This window comes from Palaemon carinicauda, chromosome 38, assembly GCF_036898095.1.
Source record: "Palaemon carinicauda isolate YSFRI2023 chromosome 38, ASM3689809v2, whole genome shotgun sequence".
Classification (NCBI taxonomy): Eukaryota; Metazoa; Arthropoda; class Malacostraca; order Decapoda; family Palaemonidae; genus Palaemon; species Palaemon carinicauda.
Window position 1 is genome coordinate 1295369 of NC_090762.1, and position 20874 is coordinate 1316242.

The window sequence follows — 20874 nt, forward strand, 5'->3', positions numbered from 1 at the left end:
TGAAAGATTCAGTCGAGTTATCGACTTGGAAGGGAAGGACGTGTTATTTTTTAGCTAGTGTTTTTGTAAACAATGGAGACAGTGCGGGTGAGAACATACTTTTCAGGCTTATTTTTCCGACGTTTTTTGCCGATTTTTATTACTTTCAACGTTAAAAATTTGAATACCCGGTGATTTTCTTTCAAAACAACTTGAATTTGTACAGAAATTTCATTTTGATTTGCGCCCAAAGCGCGGTACCTTGAATTACTGGAATCCCCCGGATTTTACGATGCCAGATAATACCTAATAATCAATCAATCAATCCCCTGGATTTACTGGAATCCCCTACACTATCACTGCAAACCTTTAGAAATCGATAAATATGTGTTTTTATTAAAATACGTTATCTTCATGTTTTTAGCATTTATATTTTTTATATATTAGTAGGTAGAACCTTGGCTAGGGGTTGTGACCTTGGAAGGAGGTCCAGGGGCTTGCCCCCGGCTAGGGGCTGTGACCTGAGAAGGAGGTCCAGGGGCTTGCCCCCGGCTAGGGGTTGTGACCTGGGAAGGAGGTCCAGGGGCTTGCCCCCGGCTAGGGGTTGTGACCTGGGAAGGAGGTCCAGGGGCTTGCCCCCGGCTAGGGGTTGTGACCTGAGAAGGAGGTCCAGGGGCTTGCCCCCGGGTAGGGGTTGTGACCTGGGAAGGAGGTCCAGGGGCTTGCCCCCAGCTAGGGGTTGTGACCTAGGAAGGAGGTCGAGGGGCTTGCCCCCGGCTAGGGGTTGTGACCTGGGAAGGGGGTCCAGGGGCTTGCCCCCGGCTAGGAGTTGTGACCTGGGAAGGAGGTCCAGGGGCTTGCCCCCAGGTAGGGGTTGTGACCTGGGAAGAAGGTCCAGGGGCTTGCCCCCGGGTAGGGGTTGTGACCTGAGAAGTACTAGGTTAGGTTAAGTGGATTTGTTCGGTTCTGTACCCTTTTATATATTGTGCAAAGGGTATATAGAAAAATGCTTTAAAATACACATTTTATTTAATCAATTTATTAAAAAGTAATGTAAATTAAATAAAAAAAAAGAAACATTTATCAATTTCTAAGGGTTTGCAGTGATACTGTAGGGTATTTCTGTAATTTCCAAGGGTATTTCTGTAATTTCCAAGGGGATTTCAGTATTTACCTGGGGATTCCAGTAATTCGTGGTTCCCCAAAAGCGGTATTTAAAGGATTTCTCACCCGTCATTTTGTGTATCATCCCTCAACATTACTAGGCTGTTACAATGTGGTTTTGAGTTCCAAGTTGAGAACGCTACTGTATAGTTACCTTTAATCGTCGTAGATGTTAAAGGAAGAAACCGAGACATGACCTACCAGTGCCTGGCTCTGTACCTAAATTTCCTTTTTAAATCCAGTGATGAGGTTAAAAGGCCGTATTTTCGTAAGGTGTAAGTAGCATTTTATGGAAAACTGACCGCACTGGGTCATAGATACATTTTCAGATTTGATGTGGGAGACAAACGATTTTTTTTCGCCTTTTTAAGATTGTGAAAACTGTTGGTCGTGATGACACATCGTAAGTCTGTTTAATTATCGAAAATTTTGCCTTGCAAAAGCGTAAGAAGGATCCATGAATTTTCTGTGACAGGTGTGGGAGTTATTTTGATCTAGATTGTACATACACACAAAATGATTAATTAGTTGACATGAAGTGTGTCAGTAAATTCTTCAGCTTACGCAGTATTTACATATATAATAAACACTTCATTATTTTACTATAGACAAAATTAATCCTTTGTTATAACCCAGCTTGTACACATGCGAGTACATAGAAACCACTAACTTGATCTACTTAGTTCAAGAGCTGTTTTCCTGGTCGTATCTCATATGGAAACCCTTTCATAGTGGATCTACAAGTTCAGTAACTCTTATACATTCTTTAGGAATTTAGTGTATACACACAGTCCCTGATAAGAAGTCTGTACACAATTGTTCGTTTGAAATATTTTTCATTCTCACTAAACAGTACCTCTAGGAAATTCAGCATTTGTGTAGCTTTGCCTTTTTTTTTTTTTTTTTTTTTTTTTTTTTTTTTTTTTTTTTTTTTTTTTTTTTTAAATCAAGTAATTCAAAATTCATTCCATGGTGTCTATAACCTACGCTGTTGAAAATGTGCTGCAGATAAAACGGTAAAAATCCTGGTATTAAAATTGCGGTTTTTTTTTAACAGTGTAGTTTAGGCAGCTCGCATCCACCACTTCCCCGCACAATTCCCCCCCCCCACCAAATCCCCCCCAAATCCCCCCCCAAATCCCCCCCCCAAATCCCCCCAAACCCCCCCAAATCCCCCCCCCCCAAATTCCGCCCCCCCAAATTCCCCCCCCAAATTCCCCTCAAATTCCCCCCCCCCCAAATTCCCCTCAAATTCCCCCCCCTCTCTCTCTCTCTCTCTCCTCTCTCTCTCTCTCTCTCTCTCTCTCTCTCTCTCTCTCTCTCCTCTCGTTTCATTCCTGTGTGCAAATTACTTGTACTTTAGGGGCCTCTTTTCTGGTCCTGTATTGCAAAGGAATCCTACTCTGTACAGAACCTTCACAGTCATTTTTGCGTATAAATTCCAAAGCAGTCATCGTTTCACAAATAAACCTACGTTCTCTTCTTTGCAATGCATATCATAAAGTCCGCCACCTTTTATTTAAACCATTTTCTAACCTTCAGGGTTTTAACTCTACAGCTCCCACAACTGTCTAAATATATACAATAGACAGCAAACCGTTGATTGACAGGAGTGGCAGTTTTAGAATTACTGTCAACCTCAAGCGTTTACTGTATTCCATACTGAGATATGTCCTGCTGACTTCGGGTATAAAGTTTATTCATAAAGACCTTTAATCAATCGAAATTAACATCTGGTTTAAAACCATATTTACTTAGATCTGTGAAGTTTAAGTATAGAACCTTTTAATTAATATAAATTGCTCTCTGATACAAAACCACATTTACTTAGACATATAAAAGAATACATATGATCTTGTTTTAGGTACCTGTAGCTTCAGCCGTCACGTGTATCAGTACGGATTTCATTTGTATGAATTTTGATATTTTGTATATAGCCAATATTTTAGTATCATTCCTCGCAGTTATTCCCATTCACTTCCACTGATTCTAATCCATTTCGTCAGGAATTTAATTGTGGGACGTTTAACTCAAGACTTATCACCTCATACTTGAAAAGAGTTCAGACAAACTCACTCTCTCTCTCTCTCTCTCTCTCTCTCTCTCTCTCTCTCTCTCTCTCTCTCTCTCTCTCTACAAATGATATCTTGTATTGGTTGTCTGAATGCAATGAATAAGATATTAGAATATTAATTTATTTAATTTTTCAGAGGTTGAACATACTTGTCAAGATATGATCCTTCCCGTACTCTCTCTCTCTCTCTCTCTCTCTCTCTCTCTCTCTCTCTCTCTCTCTCTCTCTCTCTCTCTCTCTCTCTCTCTCTCTCTCTCTCACTACAAATGCTATCTTGTATTGGTTGTCTGAATGCAATACATAAGATATTAGAATATTAATTTATCTAATTTTTCAGAGGTTGAACATACTTGTCAAGATATGATCCTTCCCGTACTCTCTCTCTCTCTCTCTCTCTCTCTCCTCTCTCTCTCTCTCCTCTCTCTCTCTCTCCTCTCTCTCCTCTCTCTCTCTCTTACGTATGAATACAAATATCTGTGTACCCATTAATAATTGTTTAATCCTATCCTTAAGTATTCATGTAGCAACAATCCTCTTTGTACAAAACCAATACTTATGTTAAGATTTGTTTGTGTTATTTCATCTAATTAAGAATATAGAGAACAATGGCGTAGTCAGAGTTAATTGCCAAATCCTCTCTTTCGTAGAATCCTGAGCACAAAACAAAAGTCTTCATATTCTTGAAAGTCTTAACACCCTTCCTCGTGTCAAATCCCTTCACTTAAGAGGATAGGGGGAAGGTGGCTTGTATTTGAAATGTAATTATTTTTTCGGTGATTAGCTAATAAAAGTGAATCAGTTTAGAATAGCAATTGCCTACATACTATTGATAAGGAGGAGAGAGAGAGAGAGAGAGAGAGAGAGAGAGAGAGAGAGAGAGAGAGAGAGAGAGAGAGAGAGAGAATCGGTACTTGAAAAGATAAAACTTTAAAAGGGTATTTTTTTACTCTCTTTGAGAGAGAGAGAGAGAGAGAATCGGTACCTGAAAAGATAAAACTTTTAAAGGGAATTTTCTTACTTTCTCTCTCTCTCTCTGAGAGAGAGAGAGAGTGAGAGAGAGAGAGGGAGAGAGAGAGAGGAGAGAGAGAGAGAGAGAGAGAGAGAGAGAGAGAAAATCGGTACTTGAAAAGATAAAACTTTAAAAGGGTATTTTCTCTCTCTCTCTCTCTCTCTCTGAGAGAGAGAGAGAGAGAGAGAGAGAGAGAGAGAGAAAATACCCTTTTAAAGCTTTATCTTTTCAAGTACCGATTCTCTCTCTCTCTCTCTCTCTCTCTCTCTCTCTCTCTCTCTCAGAGAGAGAGAGAGAGAGAGAGAGAGAGAGAGAGAGAGAGAGAAAATACCCTTTTAAAGTTTTATCTTTTCAAGTACCGATTTTCTCTCTCTCTCTCTCTCTCTCTCTCTCTCTCTCTCTCTCTCTCTCTCTCTCTCTCTCTCTCTCTCAGAGAGAGAGAGAGAAAGTAAGAAAATTCCCTTTAAAAGTTTTATCTTTTCAGGTACCGATTCTCTCTCTCTCTCTCTTCTCTCTCTCTCTCTCTCTCTCTCTCAAAGAGAGAGTAAAAAAATACCCTTTTAAAGTTTTATCTTTTCAAGTACCGATTCTCTCTCTCTCTCTCCTCTCCTCTCTCTCTCTCTCTCCTCTCTCTCTCTCTCTCTCTCTCTCTCTCTCTCTCTCAGCGACATACTTGAAGGCAATAAGCAGATTCTAATTTTTTGAAATATTCGGATGTGTATAGTATCCGTAGATTGAATTCCCAGATAAAGATTTTTTATAGGTTTAGATTAAGTTGCCCATATGTCAGCACTTGCACTTACACAAATGTTTTGTGGAATAGGAGGCTTAGTTTAGATATCAAGGGATTCTATATCGCCAACACATTGAAATTTAGTTTAAAGTGAAGCAGGAAATGACCATGAAAAAAAACGCATGTCAGAACTTTTTTTTTTATCTAATTTTCTTTTTGAGTAAATTTTATATTTGTATTAAACACTTCATTCTTTAATGACTAAACTCTTACCTCAACTGAGTGTGGGGTTGGCCCTTCGGGGGGGGGGGGGGGGGGTTGTTGTTGTTGTCTGGTTTTTCGACAAGTCAAACAAAAGTGGTTTTTGCAGATTTGCTGGGCGTTGGACGACTGGCCGACACGTTGTCAGTGAATTTAAGAAAAAAAATAAACTTAATCTAAAATCATGAAACATCGTTTGGTATAAAGGTAAAAAAAAAATGTTTTTTTTTTTCCTGGAATTAATTTGTTACCGATGTTTCATGTGGAAAATTCCGGCGACAATATAATTTTCATGAAACAGAAGTGGTTGTTAATGATTGCACATATCGTCAATACTGCCTTTAATACTTAGTGGACGAAGGAACTCGAATTGAAGGCATGATTATAATTTTGTGCGTACTTCAATTCCTCTTTAATGTAGGTTATTCTTTTTTTTTTACAATTTTGTGGTCGTGGTACATGGTAGTGTTGATAAAAAAATGTTTGCTTTGAATATAAAGGTATTTCCTAAGTAAGCAAATATGGTGCTTTATTCTACTTACTTTTACGTGTTTATTTCTCGCCCTCCAGACACTAAAAGTCTGTTCAGGCGGGCCTTGGTGTGTGAAAATAATTTCTTTCCAGTTAATATTTTTTCTCTGCATCTTTTCAGTTATTCGCTAGCATTTGTATTCAGGCTTAATAGTTTTCTGATCACTATTATAACACTTCCGAAGAGATAAGTCTTCAGGTTTTTCTTGAAAGCTGCCACATTTTGGCTATTCTTGACATCAAGTCGATGTCAAGAATAGCACAAATGTGGCTGTCTTCAAGAAAAACCTGAAGACTTATCTTTTTAGAAAGTGTTATAATAGTGACCTGAAAACTATTAAGCCTGAATACAAATGCTAGCGAAATAACTGATAACGATACAGAGCAAATATTAACTGGAAAGGAAATTATTTTTTCACACACCAAGGCCCGCCTGAACAGACCTTAGTGTTTGATGGAGGGCGAGAAATAAACCTGTAAAAGTAAGTAAAGTAAGGTCGTTGAATTTAGCTAAAGTTGGTTATAAAGGATTAGTGCTTCTGTTGAATGTTAACCCTAAAAAACTTAGTGGCGATGATTTAACACTTATAATTTCAATTTACCGACGTACAGATTTGGCGTGTGCACAGACTGGGGTACTTAATGAACTAAATGTTCACAATTGTAATTGTTCAGTGGTCACTTTCCTCTCGGTAAGGGTAGAAGAGGCTCTTTAGCTATGGTAAGCAGCTCTTCTAGGAGAAGGACACTCCAAAATCAAACCATTGTTCTCTAGTCTTGGGTAGTGCCATAGCCTCTGTACCATGGTCTTCCACTGTCTTGGGTTAGAGTTCTCTTGCTTGAGGGTACACTCGGGCACACTATGCTATCTAGTTTCTCTTCCTCTTATTTTGTTAAAGTTTTTATAGTTTATATAGGAAATATTTATTTCAATGTTTTTGCTGTTCTTAGAATATTTTATTTTTCCTTGTTTCCTTTCCTCACTGGGCTATTTTCCCTATTGGAGCCCCTGGGCTTATTGCATCTTGCTTTTCCATCTAGGGTTGTAGCTTAGCATTTAATAATAATAATAATGTGGTACAAAACTAATCAAAAGCGTTCGTATCTAAGCATCGGTTCCACAATTGGGGAAAGTGGACAGTGACACCATGCATTGGTGTCAATCGTTATTTGAATTGGCTGTTTAGGGACCAAATTAAAAAGTACTTCTTTGTTAAATCACGGTTGTGTTTCCAGGGGACGTAGTCAATCTTGAATTTTTTTTTTTTTTTTTTTTTTTTTTTTTTTTTTTTTTTTTTTTTTTTTTTTTTTTTTTTTTTAACTGGCTTTTCATATAGTTGGGCCCATACATGAACTTTACTTTAAGGGCTGTTTTCCTGGCCCTATCGCCCAGGGGAACCTTACGCACTTTAGGACCTACAAGATTAGTTTATCGTTTGCATTCTTGGGTATTTTGTGTATCATATTTCGTTTTTGTTATCAAATGCTTTTGTCTTGAAACTCCTCACGGTTTAGGTTTTGCATTTGGCCCCACTTTATTTGCATTGATATCAGTGTTTAAACTTGAGCATGTGACAATTACTTTAGATGGTGCTGCTTTTTACCTTAGATTACCTTAAAACTTTATTCCCTTAAATGTGAAGCTAGTAATTTCGTGAAACCAAAATTACCTTAGAACTGTCAAAAAAATTACCTTAGAACTTTATTCCCTTAAATGTGAAGCTAGTAATTTCGTGAAACCAAAATTACCTTAGAACTGTCAAAAAAATTACCTTAGAACTGTCAAAAAAATTACCTTGAAACCCTACAAATTACCTCAAACTATTGTAATTACCCTAAAACTTTAAACCCTGATTGAGATATTTACTATTATTTTTCATGAGTTGGTTGCAGATTCGTAAGAAGCTAGCCCGAATTTCTTGTGTAATTCTGATATTTACGAAAACAAATCTTTAGAAAGCCTTCATTGATACGATTTACTTTGTAATAAACTATGACGCAATTCTCTTCCACAAGTCAATGAAGTATAATGCATGAATAATTTGCAGAACGCAATATGATCAGTTCTGGGCAGCATGAGCGTGTACAACCAAGCAGTGGAGGAGTCGAATGAACAGTATGGGATTATACAGATGATGCTGTAAATTATTATAACGAGGTACCTCAAGAATTGCATATAAATGTCGACTAAGGAAATGTACCTCAAGAATTGCATATAAATGTCGACTAAGGAAATGTACCTCAAGAATTGCATATAAATGTCGACTAAGGAAATGTACCTCAAGAATTGCATATAAATGTCGACTAAGGAAATGTACCTCAAGAATTGCATATAAATGTCGACTAAGGAAATCCAGACATAAAAACACACATGCAAACTGATATTTTAAGTGCATTAGTGATGGACATGTGAAGTCACTGACATGGCCAAATATGCATTAGTAATTGCCTAGTTATATACACGATACATTGCGGAATTTTGCTCATTTTCCGTACCTAAATCGAACCCTCACGTACTTGGTAAAATTACCGTACAGTAAGGAATTACGGTACGGTAGATATCAACCGTATCGTAATGCCAGAGGGTTTTAGCATTTGCTCTTCATTGTTAGTGAATTGAAATAAATTCAGTTTTTATTCTGTAAATAGGAAGACTTTCTTAGTGAGGAACACATCAACTGCCTTTGTTTAATATAGAGGTATAAAGTCGATTCTATTTGCCTTCGTTAGATTTTCAATTACTAAGTGATAATTAGCTTCATTTGGAAATTATTTTTATTATTATTATTACTATCCAAGCTACAACCCTAGTTGGAAAAGCAAGATGCTATATAAGCCCAGGGGCTCCAACAGGGAAAAATAGCCCAGTGAGGAAAGGAAATAAGGAAATAAATAAATGAAGAGAACAAATTAACAATAAATCATTCTAAAATAAGAAACAACGTCAAAACAGACATGTCATATAATAAACTATCAACAACATCAAAAACAAATATGTCATAAATAAACTATAAAAAGACTATGTCCGCCTGGTCAACAAAAAAGCATTTGCTCCAACTTTGAACTTTTGAAGTTCTACTGATTCAACCACCCGATTAGGAAGATCATTCCACAACTTGGTCACAGCTGGAATAAAACTTCTAGAGTACTGCGTAGTATTGAGCCTCGTGATGGAGAAGGCCGGGGATGTGCTAATTTGGCAGGGTTCACAGACGTTGGTACGTAATTAATAGAATGTTCATAATTGACAATGTAGTACAAAACGAACCAAAACTGTTAATATTTAGGCACTGGTTCCACAACTCCAAATTGTGAATATTTAGGCACTGGTTCCACAACTCCAAATTGGGAATATTTAGGCACTGGTTCCACAACTCCAAATTGGGAATATTTAGGCACTGGTTCCACAACTCCAAATTGTGAATATTTAGGCACTGGTTCCACAACTCCAAATTGTGAAAATTTAGGCACTGGTTCCACAACTCCAAATTGTGAATATTTAGGCACTGGTTCCACAACTCCAAATTGTGAATATTTAGGCACTGGTTCCACAACTCTAAATTGTGAATATTTAGGCACTGGTTCCACAACTCCAAATTGTGAATATTTAGGCACTGGTTCCACGACTCCAAATTGTGAATATTTAGGCACTGGTTCCACAACTCCAAATTGTGAATATTTAGGCACTGGTTCCACAACTCCAAATTGTGAATATTTAGGCACTGGTACCACAACTCCAAATTGTGAATATTTAGGCACTGGTACCACAACTCCAAATTGTGAATATTTAGGCACTGGTACCACAACTCCAAATTGTGAATATTTAGGCACTGGTTCCACAACTCCAAATTGTGAATATTTAGGCACTGGTTCCACAACTCCAAATTGTGAATATTTAGGAACTGGTTCCACAACTCCAAAGTGTGACCAGTGACACTATGCAAAAGTTCTCAATCTTTATTCGAACTTACTGTATAGGAACCAAATTCAAAAGTAGGTCTTTGTTAAATCATGCTTGTGTTTCCAGGTGACATAAGCAGTCTTGGATGAGTTGCTCATCTTGCAATAATCATAGCTTTAACTAATCTTGGTAATAAATTGCCTTATTCTAATTATTAACTATTTTTCGTGTAGTAGAATCTAGTTAGTTGGCGACTGTAAATGGCCTTCCGATACAGTTTTGCCCGTACGTGAACTTTTAACATTATCGTTTTGAAACTGGAACACGATTTAGGTTTATTATTCATTCCCGCCTTTTCTTTTCGCATATATATACACACATATATATATATATGTATATATATATATATATATATATATATATATATATATATATATATATATATAGGTATATATGTATATATATATATATATATATATATATATATATAGGTATATATGTATATATATATATATATATATATATATATATTATATATATATATATATATATAGGTATATATGTATATATATATATATATATTATATATATATATATATATATATATATATATGTATATATATACACATATATAGATTTATATATATACACACATATATGTATATATATATATATATATATATATATATATATATATATATATATGTATATATGTGTATATATATATATATATATGTATATATATATATATATATATATATACATATATATATATATATATATATTCATATATATATATATACATATATATATATATATATATATATATATATATATATATATATATATATATATATATATATATATATATACTGGATATATATATATATATATATATATATATATATATATATATATATATATATATATATATACATATATATATATATATATATATATATATATATATATATATATATAATGTGTATACTGTACATTAGTTTTCATATGTTAGTTGCAGAATCTAATCAAGTTAGGACGAATTTCATATGTAATTCTGATATTTGAGAAAATATTCTATGGAAAAACCTTCATTGGTGTGATTTACTTTGTATCAAGTTATCAATTAATTATTTCATATTTCAATATTGAACAGTCATAATCACCTAATTAGATAATAACTTTAGCACTTACCATAAGTGGGTAGGGGTGGGGGGGGGGTGGAGTTGTCTCTTGTCTGTTTTCGACCAGTCAAGCAAAAGTGGTTTTCTACATATTTGCTCTTCGTTTACGAGGCTGGGCAACTCATTCCCCGTGAATTTAGGTAAATTCAGTTTTTAATATGGAAATAAAAACACACCAGCAGTCTTTGTTATACATAAAGATAAGTTCATTTCATTTTAAACGTATAAAATTTTCAATTACTAAATTATGTGTGGTTTCATGTGGAAATTTCCCGCGGCAATAAGAAGAAACTAAAGATATTACTTTTCACAAGATCATATGATTTGGAAGATGCTACAATCAAAGAATTGTATAAGTTATAATGAAAATGTTTCGTTAGATGATTGATATGGACCCGCCCGAGTAGTAGTTCACTCGACTTCAGTGGAGGGTTGGATTTAAACCCAAAGCAAGTAAACAAGTAATATCTTTTTGATTAAACAAAAAAGATTATTGGTGATCCGCATGATTGAATAAGGCTTCAGTACTGTTTTGAATGTTTTGTGACCTAAGGCGAGTCGAAGGCGAGATTATAACTATTTATTTGAATAAGGCTTCAGTACTGTTTTGAATGTTTTGTGACCTAAGGCGAGTCGAAGGCGAGATTATAACTATTTATTTGAATAAGGCTTCAGTACTATTTTGAATGTTTTGTGACCTAAGGTGAGTCGAAGGCGAGATTATAACTATTTATTTGTGTATTGCAATTCCTATTTAACTAGATGGAAGTTTTGTCAATTTAGTGTTCTTGGCAGATCGTAGTATTTATTAAAAGTTTGCTACTTGTTGATAGAGGTAATTTCTATGTAAGCAAATATGCCGTTTTATGTATCTACAATAACCAATTATTTTTTTTTTCATTTATATATTTTTTCCCTTATCAATTGAATTTTGATAATCTTATAATTCTTTATATCCCAAATTTATTTCGGGTCAGCCCTGTGAGAATCAAGCTTGACTCATTGGGCTGATAAAACTCCTTCTTTTGATAATAATAATATTAGTGACATGAATATTTGGACCTAGCTAAGGATGGTTATAAAGAATTAAAACTTATGTTGAGTATTAACCCTGAATTACTTAATGTAGTTTTAAGTAGCCTACCATTATAATTTTAATATAACTTAGCTTACAAATGAATTTAAAGTTCAAACTTGGCAATATGGTACAAAACTGACGATACGTGTTCGTATCTAAGCATCGGTTCCACTATTGTAAAATGTAGGTAGTGACACCATGCAATGGTGTCCATCTTTATTTAAAATTTCTAAGTACCAAATTCAAAAGTACTTCTTTGGTAAATCATGGTTGTGTTTCTAAGTGGCTTAGGCAATCTTGGATGAGTTGCGCATCTTGTAATAATTGTAGTTTTACCTTAAACACAATCATAAATAGTATTGTCTGTAATAATCCTTTGGCTTAGGTTTCTGAGTCAGGTTGGAAGTCTTGCCTGTAATGGCGACTGTAAATGGCCTCTCGTATGGTTTGGCAAATACGTGAACTTATTATTCTATCGTTTTGGTTTTGAAACTGAGGTACGGTTTAGTTCTAGTAATTATTCATGCATTATTTGTATGGGTATTTATTATCATTTTACATATGCTGGTTGCAGAATTGTAGTGGGTTAGAACGAATTTCCTGCTGTGTTCCTATTGGTTTGGATCTGGCTATGGCAGGGAGGGGGGGGGGGAGTAAGGTATTACCCACACCAGGTAAAAGTGAGGTCCAGTTGTATTGGTTAATTGGGGTTTATATTCTTAAATATCGGAATTGATACTACAACTAATTTAATATTGAGTTTTTGCACTTTCATATCTTAAATGCAAACTGCCGTTAGATGTATGAAGGAAATGCATGTCATGTTATATCTTCATCCAGGCGTGTTCAATTGTACAGTAGTAACACTGATTACCAATTCACTTCATGACAGAGACAATACCAAGTTTGATTTCTGAGGTTTGAAGCAATTCTCGTGTTTTGCCTTCTCATATTTATCGCAAATTGACGTTAAATATATCAAAGAATTATAATTTTCCGTACCCATGTTCAAGAGAGTTCTATTGAAATAGTTTTTACTAATTTCAAGAGAGTTCTATTGAAATAGTTTTTACTAATTCCGCTCATAAGAGAAACAAGATCAAAATCTATTTCTGTTGGTTATAAAGCTTAGGGAAACCATTAGAGTGAGTTGAAATTTAACTTTCGTTTTACTTATTTGGGTTTAAATCCAACCCTCCACTGAAGTCGAGTGAACTACTTCTCGGGCGGGTCCATATCAATCATCTAACGAAACATTTTCATTATAACTTATACAATTCTTTGATTGTAGCATCTTCCAAATCATATGATCCTGTGAAAAGTAATGACTTTAGTTTCTTCTTAAATTCAATTGCTCCCTTTAGGTCCTTCATTTCAGTTGGCAGTTTATTATAATGTCTAGGCGCACAGTAGCTAAAAGCCCTTTCACCAAATTTACTATTTATTCTTGGTTCAGATAGTCTATGTTTGTCACTCATATGTCTTATGGTAACATTTGTTTCTAGTTCTAGTTTGTTCAGGCATTCTTTTAGATATTTTGGTTCATTTTGGTTCATTATCTTAAACGTTAGTAAGAGTAGCTTGTATTCAATTTATATATTGCTTTTGAAAGAGAGAAATCCTGTATCGAGAGGAGATATACATATATACCAAAGGCACTTCCCCCAATTTTGGGGGGTAGCCGACAACAACAAGAAACAAAACAAAAAAGGGGACCTCTACTCTCTACGTTCCTCCAGCCTAACCAGGGACTCAGCCGAGTTCAGCTGGTACTGCTAAGTGCCACAGCCCAACCTCCCACATTTCCACCACAGATGAAGCTTCATACTGCTGAGTCCCCTACTGCTGCTACTCAGCAGTATGAGATATAGTGTTAGTAAATCGAGTTGTTCATAGGATAAGGGAAAGTAAGGACAGAGTAATTCGGTAAATGTATACGTTTTATTAGGATAAATCAGATATTCACAAACAAAATTATTAGACGTCTTTAACCTTCATCGCAGCTTCATCCAATGATTCAGTATTATTTGTGCAATAGAAGCAATCCTAGATTCGAATTCAAATGACATGCATATCTTCATGAAATCGTTCAGTTTTTGGTCAACAATCCTCTGCAAATGTTCAAAGACACTAAGTTGGTCTTGCAAAACATGCAATTTAACAGTATCATCATTATAACGTGAATGTGCACCTTGTAGACTGAATTCGCATACCAAAATCTTAATTCATATTCACAATGAGATTTTGATAATTCTATTTAGCACATTTTACTGTTTAACCAAATCAGAATAAACAATACATTTGCCCAACTGACATGTGATTTTCTTTGTATTGGTCATAAATTGTCTATTTTATTTTCATAAATGCAAAAACTACTTTAATGTTGTTACTGTTCTTAAAATATTTAATTTTGATTGTTCATTACTTCTCTTGTAGTTCATTTATTTCCTTGTTTCCTTTCCTCACTAGGCTATTTTTCCCTGTTGGATCCCTTGAGCCTAGAGCATCATGCTTTTCCAACTAGGATTGTAGCTTAGCTAATAATAATAATAATAATAATAATAATAATAATAATAATAATAATAATAATAATAATATGCTTTATGCAACGTCTATCCAAACATTTAGGTTGTATCCAATTGTACATATAGTAACCTTTTTTTATGGGAAATAGGTTACTGGGAATAGGAAAACAATTGTGTACGAGGCAACAGGTGTTTGAAAGTTATCATTATTGTTGCATCTTACTATTTGTCTCGGATGTGAAAAAAAAAATGATTTGACGAGTTGCCGAGTGTAGATTCATTATCCACCTGGTGACAGCACACGAACTTACTAGTTCATACATTTTCGTTTGAGATTCAATATTATTATTATTATTATTATTATTACTTGCTAAGCTACAACTCTAGTTGGAAAAGCAGTAAGCTATAAGCATTAGGGGCCCCAACAGGGAAAATAACCTACTGAAGAAAGGAAACAAGAAAAATAAAATTTTTTAAGAACAGTAACGTCAAAATAAATATTTCCTATATAAAATATAAATAACTTTAACAAAACAAGAGGAAGAGAAACCAGATAGAATAGTGTGCCGAGTGTACCCTCAACCAAGAGAACTCTAACCTGAGACAGTGGAAGACCTTAGTACAGAGGCTATGGCACTACCCAAGACTAGAGAACAATGGTTTGATTTTGGAGTGTCCTTCTCCTCGAAGAACTGCTTACCATAGCTAAAGAGTCTCTTCTACCCTTACCAAGAGAAAGTAGCCACTGAACAATTACATTTCACTAGTTAACCCCCTTGGGTGAAGATGAATTGTTTGGTAATCTCAGTGTTGTCAGGTATATGAGGACAGAGGAGAATCTGTAAAGAATAGGCCAGACTATTCGGTGAATGTGTAAGCAAATGGAAAGTGAACCGTGACCAGAGATAGGGATCCAATGTAGTACTGTCTGGCCAGTCCAAGGAGCCCATAACTCTAGCGGTAGTATCACAACGAAAAATTATTTAGATTCAAATACTAATGAAGCAGTTACTCAATTGCTTTACCTTTAAATTAAGGGCTGTTTCCCTGTCCTGCATCCCATGCAAAGGAACCGGTGCACTGATTGATTGATTTAAAGTTTTCAGGCATCCTGACATCTAAGGTAATTGACGCCGGTAACATTTAATTTATGTTTACAAAAATAAAAAATAAAATAAAATAAAAAATAAAAGAGTATTCAATTAAAATCATAAAAGTTGAATGTCATAAAAGTTAAATATTTTTCAGAAGACCTGCTTCTGAAATAAATCTAAAAATGCCACTTGCATGGTAGGACACATCATTTCCAAGAATCTTGGCAAGGATGAACCTGCACTGGAGGATCTATATTTGTTTGTGGTATATATTTTTGAGTATTTATAGAATCCTATTGCGTAATCTCTGTCAAGTGTCAAATCAACGGTGCCATAAGATTGCATGAATTTTAAAAAGCCTCCATCTTCTTTTGAAAGCTTTAATATCGTCAGTCCTTTGGATGTCTGTTCGAAGCTTGCCATGCAATCTTAGGAACGCATATTTGAAATGAAAGCTCAAGAACCCATAAATACTCTTGTATCCACATGATTTGTTACCTGCATGATATGCAGCGATTCTTTGAAATAAGTTGGACGTCCAATTCTGGTAATTTGATGAGCCATGCAATATCTTAAAATTTATTCTAGGGTTAATAAGCAGGCAGTGTAGTTCAATCAGTACAGAGGCAATCAGTGCCTACTCGGAGTGGGACTCATTTGAATAATAATGCTTCTCTGCTTATGTTTTGTGACTTAAACTTTGGTTGGGTTGTAATAGATAGTTACTGTTGTTGATTCTGGTAATAACTCTGTTAATCACAAGTTTTTTTTTTTTTTTTTTAATAACCCACATCCAGATATTTCTTTACGCAAACAATATTTCTAATCTGATATCCACTAAGAGACACATTACAATCCAGTGACATCTATTAACGAACTCGACATAATGTCTATTTAGATGTCACCAAGGTTTTCCATGTTTAAAGACAGCTCATGAACGGTAGAGGCAAGGGACAGGGACAATGCCCTAGAGACTGAACAAATACTGTATACATATGATCGGCACTCAGGCTCCCTCTCCACCCTAGCTGGGACCAGGAAGGGACAGGCAATGGCTGCTGATAAATCACCAGGTAGGGTAGACCTATAAGCTCCCCCAAACACCCCATCCTTAGTTCACATGGATGGTGAGGTTGCTGACCAGGGTTGGATCAAATACTGACTTTTTACAATTGAAATACAAATACAAATACTTTCGTTTGGGATTCCAAAAATACAAAATACAAATACATATACTTTTGTTTTGGAATCCAAAAATACAAATACAAATACAAATACTTCTATTCCTAAATCTAGAAATACAAATACAAATACAAATACTTTTCTTCCTAAATCTAAAAATACAAATAAAAATAAATCACTGATTCAGAAAATACAAATGAAAATACAAGTACACTTATTTTAGATTTCAAAGCTACTAATAAAAAATCTTCCTGAAAATTTGCAAACTATATAACATTTTTCACACAAGTTTATATCTGCATTCTACATATCATAATTCCATTTAATCATCATTAATGCCTGGAAGGTTTCCGGGCCATGTTTTGCTCGCTCAGGAGTGAAAAAATTACCGGCCTTACTAAAGACTCTTTCAGATGGTGCCGACGTGGCACAGCACCCTAGAATATTTCTTGCATAGTTTCGTAAACCATGGTTGTTGACTCTCTCTCTCTCTCTCTCTCTCTCTCTCTCTCTCTCTCTCTCTCTCTCTCTCTCTCTCTCTCTCTCTCTCTCTCTCTCTCTCTCTCTCTCCTCAAATGATTTTGACTTGAAATATCAAATATAAATACAAATACAAAATACTTTTTTTCTGGGTGCCATAATACAAATACAAATACAAAATACTTTTTCTCTGGATGCTAAAATACAAATACAAATACAAATACATTAAAATTGTATTTAAATACAATTCAAATACAAACACAATTGTATTTGATCCACCCCTGTTGCTGACACTATTAAAAAAAAAAAACTATTGAGTTTGATCGGGACCCAATCTTCCATCCAGCAGAACGACGGGCGGGGGATCATTTCTAATGGGCCACACTAACCTATTTTAATTATTTTCTTTCCTACGACCATAAACTACAGTTTTATTTTCATTTACTTATTGCTTGTCATCTATTCCCTAACACTAGTGAGGACTTGTTTTAGAATTCCAGTTGTAGGTTGTCATCAGTGTCGTTTGTCGAAAAGTAAAAGTAAAAGCTTGCCCTTCACTCCACGTCTCTGAGATACTTTTGAAAGACTTCTAGTATGGATACAAATAGGATTGGGATTGGGTGTAGTACACCTCTCTGCTTAATGGTTCATATGATGCGTGCCAAAATCTCATTCGTAGAAAATAGGTTCTGTTAACCCATGAATAGTAACAGATGGTTTCAAGTTATTGGAGCCAAGAGGTTTAGAGCTTTCAAATATATGAGACTCCGAGACTTTGTAACATGCTCCCACTAGCCATAAAAAAGAATGAAAATATTAAGGGTTTCAAGAAGAAAGGAAAGACTATAGTTCTTTTAAGTGTTAGATGAAGGGTATTGGAAAATTAACGCGTAAAACTCTCTTAGATACTTACTTGTTACTTGTTTTGTGCTTAAATCCAACCCTTCACTGAAGTCGAGTGAACTACTAATCGGGCGGGTCCATAATAATCATCTAACGAAACATTTTCATTATAACTTATACAATTCTTTGATTGTCGCATCTTCCAAATCATATGATCTTGTGAAAATTAATGTCTTTAGTTTCTTCTTAAAATCAACTGCTCCCTTTAGGTCCTTCATTTCAGTTGGCAGTTTATTACAATGTCTAGGCGCACAGTAGCTAAAAGCCCTTTCACCAAATTTACCATTTGTTCTTGGTTCAGATAGTCTATTTTTGTCACTCATGTATCTTATGGTAATATTTGTTTCTAGTTCTAGTTTGTTCAGGTATTCTTTTAGATGTTTTGGTTCATTTTGGTTCAGTATCTGAAACGTTAGTAATAGTAGCTTGTATTCAATTTTCTTTATGTGATAGGACCAGGAAAAAAAATCCCATTTAATGAATAAGTAAGCAATCTTTTACATATTCAAAAGCTTCATCCCCAATATCAATGGATCGTATATCATCGAGTAATAAATCATTCTTAACTGTCAAAAGCAGCGCCCAGATCAAGTAAAATCAGGATGCCACATTTGTCCTCATCCATTATTACCAGGAAATGATATTTACAATAGTGCATATAGTTGTTTCTGCAATATAGTTCTCTATATGCTGACTGGTTATCCGGCAATGTTTCAATTTTGTTCACAAATGACTAACTAGTAGTACAAGAATTACAAGGGTATTTTCAGAACTGGTGTGGCTCTAGCTACTGTCTTAAGGGGCTCATACACGTTCAAAAAAAGCGTCAAAATTTTGCATCAAATTTTGATATCAAAATTTTGATGCAAAATTTGAGTGTGTGTAGGACGTTTTGATGTCAAAAAAAAGATTTGAAGCAAAGTTTTGACATCAAAACGTCCTACATAAACTCAAATTTTGCATCAAAATTTTGATATCAAAATTTTGATGCAAAATTTTGACGCTTTTTTTTTAACGTGTATTTACACCTTAAGATTCAAGATATTTACTCATCATTACTAGTATTTATCATTCCTGAAATAATAGCTAAGACTGTGAAAGATTTCTACTCCAATTGCTTTAGATATCAGCATCAGATCAATTACACATGTGTGTGTGTAGATAGCCTTACCTTTAATAAGACAAGGACACCATTTACACGATTTGTTTCCTTGGCCCCTTTGAAAATACTGATGACTTTATTTGTTATTATACCATTAAATCTATCTTATCTTGTTTGTCGGTCTGGCTAACACTAATCTGAATTTAAATATCCTCTGATACAACTATATATCTGTCGTTTTTCCTTGAATTTTTAAAAATATATCGGGAAAGTTCTTGGACACTTTACACATCAAAAGCCTTTTTTTTTTTCATTTACCTTTCCAATTAGACCAAATAGATTTCTAGTTCTTTATCCTAAAATCTCCCCCATCGAAACAAGTTTTTTTAAATAAAAAACTTACCCGCTGGTTATATAAGAATGGCTAAAGTCCCTGGACGCCCAAGGGACTTTAGCCTTTCTTATATAACCAGCGGGTAAGTATATTAAAAAATTTATTTTATTATGAAAATATCATTTTTTAATATAAAACTTACCCGCTGGTTATATAAGAATGGCTAAAGTCCCTGGACGCCCAAGGGACTTTAGCCATTCTTATATAACCAGCGGGTAAGTATATTAAAAAATTTATTTTATTATGAAAATATAATTTTTATAATGAATTCTTTACCATCAAATCCACCGAATTCAGATATGTTTTAAAACACTCATAAGTGTCTGAGGATACTTGTGCTTAGTATACCATAGATTGGATATCACTGGAATGTTTTAAGCAAGATATTCATTAGGTCATTTCAAGAAATCTTGAAGTAAATCATATAATTTGGTTACTTTTCCCTGACATTTTCGAGTTCTGAATGTATTTCAAGGAACGAGTTTTTTTATTTGTGGATTTTGAGGAAAACTGATCAAGGTTAATGTTAGTCACTGGCCCTATCCAGATTTTGTGTTAGACTGTAGTATAGAGTCGATTTATGGGTGTAAATGAGAACATTGCATATTTTCACTCTCCGACTAAAATTATAGAAGATATATAAGATTTTATTGAAAAAGGGCCCTATTTTTGGGGTCCGAATCGAGTAAGGGCCGGGGTCAGAGAAAATGCCCCAAAATTTTCGGTGTCAGATTTTGTGTTAGACTACAGCATAGAGTCGTTTTATGGGTATAAATGTGGTCATCGCATATTTTCGCTCTCCGACTAAAATTATAGAAGATATATGAGATTTTATTGAAAAAAGGCCCTATTTTTGGGGTCCGAATCGAGTAAGGGCCGGGGTCAGAGAAAATGCCCCAAAATTTTCGGTGTCAGATTTTGTGTTAGACTGCAGCATAGAGTCGTTTTATGGGTATAAATGTGGTCATTGCATATTTTCGCTCTCCGACTAAAATTATAGAAGATATATGAGATTTTATTGAAAAAAGGCCCTATTTTTGGGGTCCGAATCGAGTAAAGGCCGGGGTCAGAGAAAATACCCCAAAATTTTCGGTGTCAGATTTTGTGTTAGACTGCAGCATAGAGTCGTTTTATGGGTATAAATGTGGTCATTGCATATTTTCGCTCTCCGACAAAAATTATAGAAGATATATGAGATTTTATTGAAAAAGGGCCCTATTTTTGGGGTCCGAATCGAGTAAGGGCCAGACTTAGGGAAAATGCCCCAAAATTTTCGGTGT

The 20874-nt window shown here is 34.9% G+C and overlaps 1 long non-coding RNA gene across 1 annotated transcript in view; it reads left to right on the forward strand.

The window, feature by feature from the left end:
• The first annotated feature begins 26 nt into the window (after window positions 1-26).
• LOC137630157 (uncharacterized) overlaps window positions 27-20874 on the forward strand; it is a 34899-nt gene continuing 14051 nt past the window's right edge. The window contains exon 1 of the long non-coding RNA XR_011041681.1: window positions 27-87. This is a non-coding gene — a long non-coding RNA (uncharacterized lncRNA). The remainder of the gene's footprint in view (window positions 88-20874) is intronic.